The sequence below is a fragment of the Arachis hypogaea genome, chromosome 4 (assembly GCF_003086295.3).
Source record: "Arachis hypogaea cultivar Tifrunner chromosome 4, arahy.Tifrunner.gnm2.J5K5, whole genome shotgun sequence".
NCBI classification, from domain to species: Eukaryota; Viridiplantae; Streptophyta; class Magnoliopsida; order Fabales; family Fabaceae; genus Arachis; species Arachis hypogaea.
Genome location: NC_092039.1, coordinates 58,449,847 through 58,466,240, shown reverse-complemented (window position 1 = coordinate 58,466,240; position 16,394 = coordinate 58,449,847). Strand labels below are relative to the sequence as shown.

Genomic DNA, 16,394 nt, shown 5'->3' with positions numbered 1-16,394 from the left:
CATTACTATTTGAGTTTGCCTGACTAAGATTTACAAGATGACCATAGCTTGCTTCAATACTAACAATCTCCGTGGGATCGACCCTTACTCACGTAAGGTTTATTACTTGGACGACCCAGTGCACTTGCTGGTTAGTTGTGCGAAGTTGTGTAATGCCATGGTATTGAGCTACCAAGTTTTTGGGGCTCATGACCGGGGATTATGAGAGTTGTGAAAAAGTATTGTTCACAATTTCGCGCACCAAGTTTTTGGCGCCGTTGCCGGGGATTGTTCAGTTTGGACAACTGACGGTTCATCTTGTTGCTTAGATTAGGTATTTTTTTTTCAGAGTTCTTAAGAATGAATTCTAGTGTTTCAAGGTGATGTTCTTATCATCACCAAAGCTGATTGATCCTTATCAATTTAGCTCTTGAATGCAATGTCCTGCTGAAGCTTGGCCGGCCATGTCTAATTTCTTTAGACTAAAGCTTTAGACTAACATTGCATGATTCCTGGAATTCTCATTAAGAATTTTGATACCTTTATTTTCTTTTTCTACATAATTTAAAAAAAAACACAAAAAATTTATAAAATCATAAAATCCAAAAATATTTCTTGTTTAGAGTCTCATCATAAGTTTGGTGTCAATTGCATGTATTCATTCATGTATCTTAGTGATCTTCAAGATGTTCTTGATGATTTACTTGCTCTGATCTTTGAATTCAATTGACTTGATTGTTTTGTGTGTCTCATATGCATTTTCATTTTGTTAGTGTCAGCAGTATACAAACTGCTAAGTTTGGTGTCTTGCATGCATTGTTATTTGATTCTTGTTGCATTTTGATTTTTCCTATTATCAAAAATCCAAAAAATATTTTTAATTTGTGTCTTTTCAAGTCAATAATACAGAGAATTGAAGATTCAGAACATACAGCAGAGGAATTGCACAGAAAAAGCTGGGCGTTCAAAACGCCCAGTGAAGAAGGACAGACTGGCGTTTAAACGCCAGCCAGGGTACCTGGTTGGGCGTTTAACGCCCAAAAGGGTTGCATTTTGGGCGTTAAACGCCAGAATGTGCACCATTCTGGGCGTTTAACGCCAGGATGGCTAAAGGGGGAAGATTTTGTTTTCAAATCAATTTTTTTTAAGTTTTCAACATCTTTTCAAAATCAAATCTTTTTCAAATCATTTTTTTCAATTAAATCTTTTTCAAAAATTAACTTCTTTCCTTTTTCAAGGATACTTACTATCAATTAATGATTTGATTCAACATTTCAAGTATGTTGCCTTTTCTGTTGAGAAAGGTTTAATGATTGAATCATATCTTTTCTTGTTAGTCAAGTTTTTAATTTTCAAATCAAATCTTTTTAAAATGTTTTCAAATCATATCTTTTAAAATTGTTTTCAAATCATATCTTCTTAACCACATCTTCTTCAAAATAGTTTTCAATCAAATCTTCCTGATTTCTAATTTCAAAATCTTTTTCAAAAATCATTTGATTTCTTTTCCCTTTTCATTTTCGAAAATTAAGTAATGTTTTTCAAAAATGTTTTCAAAATTTTTCACTTAATTTTCGAAAATTAGTTCCCTCCTTCTCACATCCTTCTATTTATGGACTAACACTACCCCTTAATGCAAAATTCGAACTCCATTTTCTCTGATAAGTTCGAATTTTCTACTTCTGTCTTCTACTCTTCTTTTTCTCTGACACCTAAAGGAATCTCTATACTATGACATAGAGGATTCCACATTTTCTTGTTCCCTTCTCTTTCTTATGAGCAGGAGCAAAGATAAAGGCATTCTTGTTGAGGCTGATCCTGAACCTGAAAGGACCTTGAAGAGAAAGCTAAGAGAAGCCAAAGCACAACTCTCTTTAGAGCACCTGAACGAACTCTTCAAAGAAGAAGAACAAATGGCAGCCGAAAACAACAACAATGCCAACAATGCAAGGAAGGTGCTGGGTGACTTTACTGCACCTACTCCCGACTTCTATGGGAGAAGCATCTCTATCCCTGCCATTGGAGCAAACAACTTTGAGCTTAAGCCTCAATTAGTTTCTCTAATGCAACAGAATTGCAAGTTCCATGGACTTCCAATGGAAGATCTTCATCAGTTCTTAGCTGAATTCTTGCAAATCTGTGACACTGTCAAGACTAATGGGGTAGACCCTGAGGTCTATAGACTTATGCTATTCCCTTTTGCTGTAAGAGACAAAGCTAGGACATGGTTGGACTCACAACCTAAAGAAAGCCTGGACTCTTGGGAAAAGCTGGTCAATGCCTTCTTGGCAAAGTTCTTTCCACCTCAAAAATTGAGTAAGCTTAGAGTGGAAGTCCAAACCTTCAGACAGAAGGATGGTGAATCCCTCTATGAAGCTTGGGAAAGATACAACCAATTAATCAGAAAGTGTCCCTCTGACATGCTTTCTGAATGGAGCATCATAGGTATTTTCTATGATGGTCTCTCTGAACTATCCAAGATGTCTTTGGATAGCTCTGCTGGAGGATCTCTTCATTTGAAGAAGACGCCTACTGAAGCTCAAGAACTGATTGAAATGGTTGCAAATAACCAATTCATGTACACTTCTGAAAGAAATCCTGTGAACAATGGGACTAGTCAGAAGAAAGGAGTTCTTGAGATTGACACTCTGAATGCCATTTTGGCTCAGAACAAAATATTGACTCAACAAGTCAATATGATTTCTCAAAGTCTGTCTGGAATGCAAAATGCACCAAGCAGTACTAAGGAAGCTTCATCTGAGGAAGAAGCTTATGATCCTGAGAACCCTTCAATAGAAGAGGTGAATTACATGGGAGAACCCTATGGAAACACCTATAATCCTTCATGGAGGAATCATCCAAATCTTTCATGGAAGGATCAACAGAGACCTCAACAAGGTTTCAACAACAATAATGGTGGAAGAAACAGGTTTAGCAATAGCAAGCCTTTTCCATCATCTTCTCAGCAAAAGACAGAGAGTTCTAAGCAGAATACCTCTGACTTAGCAACCATGGTCTCTGATCTAATCAAAACCACTCAAAGTTTCATGACTGAAACAAGGTCCTCCATTAGAAACTTGGAAGGACAAGTGGGTCAGCTGAGCAAGAAAATTACTGAACTCCCTCCTAGTACTCTCCCAAGCAATACTGAAGAAAATCCAAAAGGAGAGTGCAAGGTCATTAACATGGCCGAATTTGGAGAGGAAGGTGAGGCAGTGAACGCCACTGAGGAAGACTTCAATGGGCGTGCACTGACCTCCAATGAGTTCCCCAATGAGGAACCATGGGAATCTGAGGCTCAAAATGAGACCATAGAGATTCCATTAGACTTACTTCTGCCTTTCATGAGCTCTGATGAGTATTCTTCCTCTGAAGAGGATGAATATGTCACTGAAGAGCAAGTTGCTAAATACCTTGGAGCAATCATGAAGCTAAATGACAAGTTATTTGGAAATGAGACTTGGGAGAATGAACCTCCTGTGCTCACCAAAGAACTGGATGACTTGTCTAGGCAGAAAGTACCTCAAAAGAGACAAGATCCTGGGAAGTTTTTCAATACCTTGTACCATAGGCACCATGACCTTCAAGAAGGCCTTGTGTGACTTGGGGTCAAGTGTAAACCTCATGCCTCTCTCTGTAATGGAGAAGTTAGGGATCTCTGAGGTGCAAGCTGCAAAAATCTCACTAGAGATGGCAGACAATTCAAGAAAACAAGCCCATGGACTTGTAGAGGATGTTCTAGTTAAAGTTGAAGACCATTACATCCCTACTGATTTCATAGTCCTAGAGACTGGGAAGTGCATGGATGAATCCATCATCCTTGGCAGACCCTTCCTAGCCACAGCAAAGGCTGTAATTGATGTTGATAGAGGAGAGTTGATCATTCAAGCGAATGAAGAATCCTTGGTGTTTAAGGCCCAAGGATATCCCTCTATCACCATGGAGAGGAAGCATGAAGAGCTCCTCTCAAAACAGAGCCAAACAGAGCCCCCACAGTCAAACTCTAAGTTTGGTGTTGGGAGGCCACAACCAAACTCTAAGTTTGGTGTTGAACCCCCACATTCAAACTCTAAGTTTGGTGTTGGGAGGTTCCAACATGGCTCTGCGCACCAATGAGGCTCCATGAGAGTCCTCTGTCAAGCTATTGACATTAAAGAAGCGCTTGTTGGGAGGCAACCCAATGTTTTATAATTAACTATTTCCTTTTGTTATTTTATCTTCTTTTTGTAGGTTGATGATCATAAGAAGTCACAAAATCAATTGAAAAAGCAAAAACAGAATGAAAAACAGGAAGAAAAACAGCACACCCTGGAGGAAGAACTCAATGGCGTTTAAACGCCAGTGAGGCTAGCAGTTGGGCGTTTAACGCCCAGTCTGGCACCATTCTGGGCGTTTAACGCCAGAAAGGGGCACCAGACTGGCGTTAAACGCCAGGAAAGGGCAAGAACCTGGCGTTAAACGCCAGAAATGGGCACCAGCCCGGCGTTTAACGCCAGAATTGGCTCAAAACGCGTTTTTGAATGCCATTTGGTGCAGGGATGACTTTTCCTTGACACCTAAGGATCTGTGGACCCCACAGGATCCCCACCAACCCCACCACCCTCTCTTCTTCTTCACCATTCACCACTCACCTCCATCCTTTATAAAACCTCACCTACCTCACCATTCAAATTCAAACCACTTTACCACCCAAACCCACCCATAATGGCCGAAACACAAAGCCATTCCCTTCTTCCTCATTCCTTCTTCTTCTACTCTCTTATTTCTTCTTTTGCTCGAGGACGAGCAAACCTTTTAAGTTTGGTGTGGTAAAAGCATTGCTTTTTGTTTTTCCATAACCATTTATGGCATCCAAGGCCGGAGAAACCTCTAGAAAGAGGAAAGGGAAGGCAAAAGCTTTCACCTCCGAGTCATGGGAGATGGAGAGATTCATCTCAAGGGTGCATTAAGACAACTTCAATGAAGTTGTGGCCATGAAGAAGGGTCAACTTTGATCAAAGGTTGGACCAAGTCCTCATAGACATTTGTGAAGAGGGCGTTCAATAAAAGAGAGATTCAAGAGGGAAGCCGGTTCAACTGAGAAGGCATGACCTCAAGCCCATCACTAAGAAAAGGATGGAGCAACAAGAGATCCCACTCATCATGAAATTAGAGAAGATCAAAGAATCATGAGAGGGGAGCAACAAAGACAAGGAAGAGACATTGAGGAGCTCAAGCACTCCATAGGATCTTCAAGAGGAAGAACAAGCCGCCATCACTAAGGTGGACCCGTTCTTTAATCTCCTTGTTCTTTATTTTCTTGTTTTTCGAAATTTTCATGCTTATGTTTGTCCATGTTTGTGTCTTGTGATCATTAGTGTCTTAGTGTCTATGCCTTAAAGTTATGAATGTCCTATAAATCCATCACCTTTCTTAAATGAAAACTGTTTTTATCACAAAAGAACAAGAAGTACAGGATTTCAAATTCATCTTTAAAACTAGCTTAATTAGTTTGATGTGGTGACAATACTTTTTGTTTTCTGAATGTATGCTTGAACAGTGCATATGTCTTTTGAATTTGTTGTTCATGAATGTTAAAATTGTTGGCTCTTGAAAGAATGATGAAAAAGGAGACATGTTACTGAGGATCTGAAAAATCATAAAAATGATTCTTGAAGCAAGAAAAAGCAGTGAATACAAAAAAAAAAGAGAGAGAAACGAAAAAAAAAAGAAGAAAAACAAAAAAATATATAATAAGAGTTGTGATCCAAGGCAAATAAGAGTGTGCTTAAGAACCCTGGACACCTCTAATTGGGGACTTTAGCAAAGCTGAGTCACAATCTGAAAAGGTTCACCCAATTATGTGTCTGTGGCATGTATGTATCCGGTGGTAATACTGGAAGACAGAGTGCTTTGGGCCACAGCCAAGACTCAATAAGTAGCTATGTTCAAGAATCATCATACTTAACTAGGAGAATCAATAACACTATCTGGATTCTGAGTTCCTAAAGAAGCCAATCATTCTGAATTTCAAAGGATAAAGTGAGGTGCCAAAACTGTTCGGAGGCAAAAAGCTACTAGTCCCGCTCATCTAATTTGGAGCTAAGTTTCATTGATAATTTGGAGTCTATAGTATATTCTCTTCTTTTTATCTTATTTGATTTTCAGTTGCTTGGGGACAAGCAACAATTTAAGTTTGGTGTTGTGATGAGCGGATAATTTGTATACTTTTTGGTTGTTTTTAGTATGTTTTTAGTATGATATAGTTAGTTTTTAATATATTTTTATTAGTTTTTAGTTAAAATTCACTTTTCTGGACTTTACTATGAGTTTGTGTGTTTTTCTGTGATTTCAGGTATTTTCTGGCTGAAATTGAGGGACCTGAGCAAAAATCTGATTCAGAGACTGAAAAGGACTGCAGATGCTGTTGGATTCTGACCTCCCTGCATTCGAAGTGGATTTTCTGGAGCTACAGAAGCCCAATTGGCGCGCTCTCAACGGCGTTGGAAAGTAGACATCCTGGGCTTTCCAGCAATATATGATAGTCCATACTTTGCCCAAGATTTGATGGCCCAAACCGGCGTACAAAGTCACCCTCAGAAATCCCAGCGTTAAACGCCGGAACTGGCACCAAAATGGGAGTTAAACGCCCAAACTGGCATAAAAGCTGGCGTTTAACTCCAAGAAGAGTCTCTACACGAAAATGCTTCATTGCTCAGCCCAAGCACACACCAAGTGGGCCCGGAAGTGGATTTTTATGTCATTTACTCATCTCTGTAAACCTTAGGCTACTAGTTCTCTATAAGTAGGACCTTTTACTATTGTATTTTCATCTTGGTTCTTCTGGCTCCCTCTCTGGGGCCGAAACCAATGATCACTTTTATGCTTATGTATTTTCAACGGTGGAGTTTCTACACACCATAGATTAAGGTGTGGAGCTCTGCTGTACCTCGAGTATTAATGCAATTACTATTGTTCTTCCATTCAATTCCGCTTGTTCTTTATCCAAGATATCACTTGTTCTTCAACTTGATGAATGTGATGATCCGTGACACTCATCATCATTCTCACCTATGAACAAGGTGACTGACAACCACTTCTGTTCTACAAGCAACCAAGGCTCTAGTGAATATCTCTTGGATTCCTGATTGCACGATGCATGGTTGATCGCCTGACAACCGAGTGCTCGCCTGACAAACGAGCCAACCATTCCGTGAGATCAGAGTCTTCGTGGTATAGGCGAGAACTGATGGCGGCATTCAAGAGAATCCGGAAGGTCTAACCTTGTCTGTGGTATTCTGAGTAGGATTCAATGACTGAATGACTGTGACGTGCTTCAAACTCCTGAGGGCGGGGCGTTAGTGACAGACGCAAAAGAATCACTGGATTCTATTCCGGCCTGATTGAGAACCGACAGATGAATTCCGCTATGCTGTGACAGAGCATATGCAATCGCTTTCACTGAGAGGATGGGAGGTAGCCACTGACAACGGTGAAACCCTTGCTTAAGCTTGCCATGGAAAGGAGTAAGAAGGATTGGATGAAGGCAGTAGGAAAGCAGAGAGACGGAAGGGAAGGCATCTTCATGCGCTTATCTGAAGTTCCTACCAATGAATTACATAAGTATCTCTATCTTTACCTTTGTGTTATTTTCGTTCATCATCATTACTATTTGAGTTTGCCTGACTAAGATTTACAAGATGACCATAGCTTGCTTCAATACTAACAATCTCCGTGGGATCGACCCTTACTCACGTAAGGTTTATTACTTGGACGACCCAGTGCACTTGCTGGTTAGTTGTGCGAAGTTGTGTAATGCCATGGTATTGAGCTACCAAGTTTTTGGGGCTCATGACCGGGGATTATGGGAGTTGTGAAAAAGTATTGTTCACAATTTCGCGCACCAGGGCGCGCGCGCGCACGTTGCGCGTACGCGCCCATGCGCTTGTGCTGGTAGCATAAGGGTGGCTTAGAGTTGGCACAACTCTCTGGACGAGGTACCAGAGGTTGGCTGCAGGGCTATTGGCATGCGCGCATGCACGGTGCGCGTGCGTGGCAATGTGGTTATGCCCCAGGCATGAGATGGGCTTGGGGTGGGCCTAACTCTCGGTGAAGTGGCCTAGAGGAGAGTGCAGGACGAGGGACGCGTGCGCGGCCTAGGCGCGCGCGCACATCGTGTTGCAAGCATGTGGACGCGTGCGCGCCAGGTGCGCGAACGCGGCAGAGGTGGTGGGCTGGTGGCTTAGTGCAGGCCTGAGAGTGGCCTAACTCTCTGGAATATGTGCCAGGAGTGCACAAGGGTAATCGGCGCGCGCGCGCACGGTGCGCTAGCGCGTCGACCTGCATATTTGTTAAAGCGTGCGTACGCGCCATGTGTGCGCACGCGTGGTTGGCCTGTGCCTCACGCATTGGGCTGGCGTAGGGTGGGCTCAACTCTCTGGAAAATGTATGGAGGGTCACTTTTGGCGATCCACGCGTCCGCGCACGGTGCGCATCCGCGCGGATGGTCGACCATTGCTTCAAAGACACGCGCGCGCCAGGTGCGCGCACGCGCAGAAGGGTGCCTTTTCCAAAGTTTGCATGTTGTTGCACCACTTGTAGCATTCCAACCCATCTAAACAGCCACTTAAGCACTATAGAAGGATGTTTCAACTTGATACTACCAAATGAACTCAACAAATGAAGCAAAATTAGAATTGAAATCTAACTACAACTACTTCTATTACCTAGGTACTAAACATGAAGGCAAGTGTCAAGCAAGTGTCAATCAAAGAAGAATTCAATGGCTATGTACAAAGGAAGATCTTACCATGGTGGGGTGTCTCCCACCTAGCACTTTTGTTTACCGTCCTTAAGTTGGACTCTCTCTAGCTCAAAGTTCTTGTTCAAGAGATGCATCCCTCAAGAGGAACACTTCAAATTCCTTGGAGTTCTTTCTTTGCTCACCATGGTACAATTTGAGACAGTGCCCATTCACCTTGAAAATGTCCGGACTTGATGGGTGGCGCAAGTGGTAAACTCCATAAGGTTCTACTTTCTCCACTTGGTAGGGTCCATCCCACCTTGATCTAAGTTTTCCGGGTAGTAATCTCAACCTTGAGTTGTAAAGAAGGACTAGGTCACCAGGTCGGAATTCTCTTCTCCTAATGTTCTTGTCATGGATGGCTTTCATCTTTTCCTTGTAAAGTCTATAGTTGTCATAAGCTTCTAATCTTAAGCATTCCAATTCCGCTAATTGAAGCTTTCTCTCTACTCCGGCTCCACCCAAGCTCATATTGCATTCCTTTATTGCCCAATAAGCTTTGTGTTCGATTTCTACCGGTAAGTGGCATGCTTTACCATACACAAGCCTAAAGGGGCTCATGCCAATGGGTGTTTTGTAAGCCGTTCGATATGCCCATAGTGCATCGGAGAGTTTAGTGCTCCAATCCTTCCGATTCGGCTTCACAACCCTTTCCAACACATGTTTGATTTCCCGGTTAGAAACCTCAGCTTGGCCGTTTGTCTGAGGGTGGTAGGTCGTGGCGACTTTGTGTATGATGCCATACTTTCTCATGAGGCCGTCCATTTTTTGTTACAAAAGTGGGATCCTTGGTCACTTATGATTGCTCTTGGGGAGCCAAAGCGACAAATGATATTGTTCCTCACAAAAGAATAAACAACATGAGCATCATCTGTTCGGGTGGGGATTGCCTCCACCCATTTTAACACATAATCAACGGCTAACAAGATGTAGAGAAAGCCATTGGAGTTTGGAAATGGTCCCATGAAGTCGATTTCCCATACATTAAAGATTTCACAAAAAAGCATATCTTGTTGGGGGATTTCGTCCTTCTTAGAAGTATTTCCAAACCGAATGCATTGGAGGCAAGATTTGCAATAGAGGGAAGAATCTTTGAGAAGTGTTGGCCACCAAAATCCGCAATCAAGGACCTTTCTTGCCGTTCTTTGGGGCCATAGTGGCCACCTTCTTCGGAAGCATGGCAAGCATCCAAGATTGCTTGGAATTCGGTTTGAGGTATGCATCGTCGCACTATTTGGTCTGCTCCACACCTCCACAAATAAGGATCGTCCCAAACATAGTATTTGGATTCGCTTTTCAGCTTATCCTTTTGATGTTTGCTGAGATTGGGAGGGAGGGTGCGTGAAACCAAGTAGTTTGCTATTGGGGCATACCAAGGAACTACTTCCGAGATTGCGTGCAAACCATCTAGAGGAAAGGAGTCATTGATAGGAGTGGTGTCGCCTTTTGTGTGTTCGAGGCGACTTAGATGGTCCGCCACTAAGTTTTGGGAACCACTCCTATCTTTGATCTCCAAGTCAAATTCTTGTAACAAAAGCACCCAACGAATTAATCTTAGTTTTGATTCCTTTTTGGTCAACAAATACTTTAGTGCTGCGTGATCCGAGTACACTACAACCTTGGAACCGAGAAGATAGGCTCGGAACTTGTCCAAAGCAAAAATAATGGCTAGGAGTTCCTTTTCGGTTGTAGTGTAGTTGGATTGGGCACGTCTAGTGTTTTGGAAGCATAAGCTATGACATAGGGAATCTTACCTTCGTGTTGTGCTAACGCGGCTCCTATCGCATAATTTGAGGCATCGCACATGATTTCAAATGGTTGAGTCCAATTCGGTCCTCGCACGATAGGGGCTTGTGTCAATGCTACTTTAAGTTTGTCATATGCTTCTATACATTCCTTGCTTAGCTCAAATTCAGTGTCCTTTTGTAGTAGTCGAGAGAGAGGTAAGGCCACCTTGCTAAAGTCTTTGATGAATCTCCGGTAGAATCCTGCATGTCCAAGAAAAGAACGGACTTCCCTCTCGGAAGAGGGATAAGGTAAACTAGATATGACATTTATTTTTGCCGGATCTACGGAGATGCCTTCTTTTGACACTATATGTCCCAAAACAATCCGTTGTTTGACCATGAAATGACATTTTTCAAAATTTAAGACAAGGTTTGTTTTGGTGAATCTCTCTAAGACTTTTCCAAGGTTACCTAAGCAATGATCAAATGAATCACCGTACACACTAAAGTCATCCATGAAAACTTCCATACATTGTTCTAGAAAGTCCGCAAATAAGCTCATCATGCATCTTTGAAACGTTGCCGGTGCATTGCATAGGCCAAATGGCATACGCTTGTAAGCGTACGTTCCAAAGGGGCAAGTAAATGTGGTTTTTTCTTGGTCCTCTAGAGCAATGTGAATTTGGAAGTATCCGGAATAACCATCAAGAAAGCAATAATATGATTTACCGGCTAGTCGATCAAGCATTTGATCAATAAACGGTAGTGGAAAGTGATCTTTTCTTGTGGCCGCATTCAACCTTCGGTAGTCTATGCATACTCTCCAAGAATTTTGCACTCTTGTCGCTATAAGTTCACCACTTTCATTTTTGATTGTTGTCACCCCGGATTTCTTTGGCACCACTTGGACCGGGCTCACCCACTCGCTATTCGAGATAGGATAGATGATGTCCACTTCAAGTAGCTTAGTGACTTCTTTTTTCACAACCTCAAGAATGGTTGGATTAAGTCTCCTTTGAGGTTGTCGGACCGGTTTTGCTCCTTCTTCAAGAAATATGCGATGCTCGCATACTTGGGGGCTTATTCCCACTAGATCCGCCAAATTCCACCCGATTGCCCTTTTATTTTTCCTCAATACATCTAGCAATTTTTCTTCTTGTTGAGGAGTTAACTCTTTTGCAATTATCACAGGGAGCTCTTGGGCTTCATCAAGATATGAGTACTTTAAATGGGGTGGTAGTGGCTTCAATTCCATCTTTTTGTCATTTTTTGAAGTTTGAGTTTCTGGATGGTTTGTATGGTGTGTGGTGTTTAATTTGCTTGGATCTTCATTTGCTTCTTCAATCATGTATTTCTCATCTAACCTTGCAAGGTGCACTTTGGCAACTATGTTGTCAATTGGGTCACACCGGAATAGAGAGTGATTCTCCGGTGGATGCTTCATTGCTTCTTCTAAGCTGAAACTTACGACTCTCCCATCTATTTCAAATGAGTAGGTTTCCGAGTAGGCATCTAGCTTAAATCTAGAAGTTCTCAAGAATGGTTTTCCAAGTAGGATAGATGATGCTCTCTCGGTTTCGCTTGATGGCATTTCAAGGACATAGAAGTCAATTGGAAACACCAACCCTTTGATATTCACCAATACATCTTCCGCAACACCCGTCACGGTTATTATGCTTTTATCCGCTAGGACAAATCTTGTCGTCGACCTTTTTAGTAGTGGCAACTTCAATACTCGGTAGACGGAGAGTGGCATGATGCTAACACATGCTCCGAGGTCACACATACAATCGATAAATTGAACTCCATTGAGAGTGCAAGTGACCATACAAGGGCCCGGATCATCACACTTCTCGGGCAATGCTCCCATTAAAGTGGAAATAGAACTCCCCAATGGGATGGTTTCCAATTCAAGAATTCTATCCTTGTTCATGCATAGGTCTTTAAGGAATTTTGCATATCTAGGAACTTGATGGATAGCATCAAAGAGGGGAATGGTTACCTCAACTTTCTTGAACATTTCTACCATTTTGGGGTCGAGTTCCATGCGCTTTCTAGCTTTCTTTGCAAGTGTTGGAAATGGGAGTGGTTGAGCAATTTCTTCTTCCAAGGTTCTCTTGGCCTTGGGGGTCTCCTTTGTTGGTTGAGCTTCTTCCTCAATTATGACTTGTGGTGTCTCCTCTTCCTCTACCTCTTCTATATCTATTCTCTCCTCCTCTTGGGCGATTGTGATAGGGTTTGAGTCCTTGGCTCCCTTCTCCTTTAATTGTGTTTCGGATCTAAGGGTGATGGCATTGATGCCTCCCTTAGGATTGGGTTGGGGTTGAGAGGGAATGACGCTTTGGATTGGGGTTGAGGAGTGGGGTTTGATGGTGTATCCATTCGTGCAAGAAGAGCTTGTAGTGTAGAGGTGAAGCCGGTGAGGCCGGAAGCGAGTGTGTTTTGTAGTTCCTTTTGGCCTTGGATGATAGTTCGGAGTGTTTTGTGTTGGTTGGAGGGGGTGGTTGCATATGTGAGTTGAGGAACTTGTGATTGGTTGGGTGGTGGTCTTTGATGTGGTGGTTGGTATGTTTGGTAGTTTCTTTGTGGGTTTTGTTGGTTGTATGGTTGATTTTGTTGGTTGTATGGTGGCCGGTTTTGTGAGAAATTTTGTGAGTTGTTGCTCCATCTTTGACTTCCTCCATTGTTGTTGTTGTCCCTATTCCCTTGTTGATGATTATCTCTCCAATTTTGATTATGGTACCCACTCCCTTGATTGTAGCTTCCTCCTTGATAAGGGTGCCCTTGGTTAGGATTACCGCCTTGGTAGTACCCTTGATTTGGGCGGTCGTAGAAATTATGGGTAGCCGCCAAGGTGTTATCTTCTTGAAGGCTTGGGCACTCATCCGTGTAGTGGGAATAGCAAGAACAAATGCCACATACTTTTTGAGGGACCACTTCTTGGTTGTGTTGTTGAGGGGATGGGGAGTGTTGTTGGTATGATTGAGGTTGTTGTGGTTGTTGTTGGTTCAATTGGAGTTGCCTCAAGATGGATGTCATTTCGCTCAAGGATTGAGTTAGAGCGGTAGTTTCACTACTAGTTGATACCTTATTCACAGTTCTCGGGCGGTTGACTCTTCGTCTCATATGTTGATTGGATTCGGCTAAGTCAATGATAAGTTGCCATGCCTCCTCCGCTGTTTTATATTTAGACAAAGAACCATTGCTAGAGGTGTCCAAGAGAGTTCTATCTTGTTCTTGCATTGACGATTGGATTTTTGACGATTTAGAATTTCTCAAATAAAATCTCGTCGAAGTATAGTTTCTAAACCAAGCAATAATCCTTTCATACAAAAAGTTGTTTGTCACTAAAACAAACCCCTAAATTTATAAACCGAAGTATTCAAACCTCGGGTCGTTCTCCCTAGGAATTACAATAAAGTGTCTTGTTATTGGTTATGAGTTATTTTGGGATTTTTGAGATTATGGACAAGAATTATAAATGGCAAGGGAAATAACCTAACAACTAATAAAGCTCTTGGCAAGATATGAGAACTAGAAGTCCTATCCTAGTTATCCTCCTCAATTGTGATAACAAATTATCCATTACTCCCACTTAGTTAACCTCTAACCATGGAGGAAAGTCAAGTGGATGAATCAATTTGATTCCTCAAGTCCTAATCAACTCCTAAAGGAAAGACTAGCTTTAGAGGTATTCAAATCAATTAGCAACTTCTAATTATCAATCAACAAAAGGATTAGATAACTCAAGAGTCACTAATTACTCAACCAAAGCCAAGAGGAACAAAAGCTACACTAAAATCCTACCAAGCATTTCATCAAACACTTGGAAGGCACAAAAGAAAAGCAAAGTCATTTGACAACAAGAATGAAATCTAACAACAATTATTGCAAGGAATTAATAACAACAAATCAAAAGGAACAAAATTATTATGATTTACCTTGAATTGAATTGAAAGAAAAAGGAAGGAACAAAAGTAGATCTACACCAAAACACAAGAACAACATAAAGGAAATTACAACAAAAGAATAGAGGAAGATGAATGTAACAACAAGGAATTGAAAGGTAGAAGTAGAAGAAGATGAATAAAATCTAGATCTAAGAACTAAACCTAATCCTAATCCTAATTTTAGAGAGAAGTGAGAGCTTCTCTCTCTAGAAACTACTTCTAACTACTAAACTAAACTAATGGTAACTAACATGTGTTTCCCTCTTCACTCCTTGGGTTAAATAGCATCAGAAATGAGTTGGATTGGGCCCACAAGGCTTCTAAAATCGCTGGCCACGTTTTGCTTCAAGTGGACTAGGTGGCAGCAACGGCGCGTGCGCGTACTATGCGCGTGCGCGCCACCATACTTGTAGCAACTATGGCAAATCTTATATCGTTTCGAAGCCCCGGATGTTAGCTTTCCAACCCAACTAGAACCGCATCATTTGGACCTCTGTAGCTCAAGTTATGGTCGTTTAAGTGCAAAGAGGTCGGCTTGACAGCTTTCCGGTTCTTTCATTTCTTCATGAGTTCTCCAACTTTTCATGCTTTCTTTCTTCATTCCCTTGATCCAATATTTGCCTCCTAAACCTTAAATCACTTAACAAACATATCAAGGCATCTAATAGAATCAAGGAGAATTAGATTTAGCTATTTTAAGTCCTAAAAAGCATGATTTCACTCTTAAGCACAATTAAGGGAGAAGTTATAAGACCATGCTATTTCAATGGATAAATGTGGGTAAAAGGTCGTAAAATCCCCTAAAATCAATACAAGATAAACCGTCAAATTGGGGTTTGTCAACCTCCCCACACTTAAACCTTAGCATGTCCTCATGCTAAACCAAGAATGAGATAAGGGATATGACACTTATTCAAAGCAAAGAAACTATATGCATGCAACTAAATGCAAAATGATTCTACCTACTTGGTTAAAAATAAATCATTCTCCAAGAGATACATGCACAAGTAGGGCTTAAGATCATATAACGATTCATGAATCCTACCAATTGAAGTATAAATATGAAGTTCACATAGACTTGCAAGAAGAACGCTCATGAAAGCCGGGAATCAAGGAATTGAGCATCGAACCCTCACCGGGAGTGTTTGCACTCTAGCCGCTTGGTGTTTGGGGTGGATTCTCTCAATTCTCCCCTAATCATGCTTTCCAAAATTTGTTTTTCATCTAACAATCAACAATTATTTCATGCATGCATACAATTATCATGAGGTCTTTTCTTTAGGTTGTAATGGGGCTAGGGTCAAGGTAGGATGCATATTTGATTAAGTGAGTTTGAAAATTGAATCTTTGATAAGTTTAAACTTCCCACCTAACCTATGACATCCTATACAATTTCAAAGCTAACCTAACTACCCATTTCTCACTTTTTCACATACTCATGCAATTTCTTTTCATTTCACAACACTTATGCATTGATCTTTATTGAGCTTCGCTTTGTTTTGGGGCATTTTGTCCCCTTTTTATTTCTTTCTTTTTCTATATCTTTTTTTCTTTTCCTTTTCCATATTATTTTTCTTTTCTTTTTCTTTTGTTATTCTCATTTTTTTCTTTCTATATGCAAAAATCTCAATGCATAAGGTTTTACATTTGATCAATACATGAGTATGTACCCAATTCCCAATATTTTTCAATAACAATACAAAATTACCCTTTTATTCACCCAATGTCCCAAGATTCCCACACTTGAATGATACTCACACACACTAGCCTAAGCTAATCAAAGATCCAAATGGGGACATTTATTGTTTTTCGCTTTAGGCTTGTAATGTGCTAAAATAAAGAACCAAGTGGGTTAATCGTAGGCTCAAATTGGCTAACAATGGAAGATAAAAGGTAAGGCTATTTGGGTAAGTGAGCTAATGAAATGATGGCCTCAATCATATAAATGCATGAATA

General features: G+C 41.1%; 1 non-coding gene across 1 annotated transcript; it reads right to left on the bottom strand.

Moving 5' to 3' along the window:
* Positions 1–2,297: 2,297 nt before the first annotated feature.
* On the bottom strand, positions 2,298–2,405 carry LOC112798888 (small nucleolar RNA R71). Its single transcript, XR_003200484.1, has one exon. It is a non-coding gene; the product is annotated as a small nucleolar RNA R71 (small nucleolar RNA).
* Between the last annotated feature and the right edge of the window lie 13,989 nt (positions 2,406–16,394).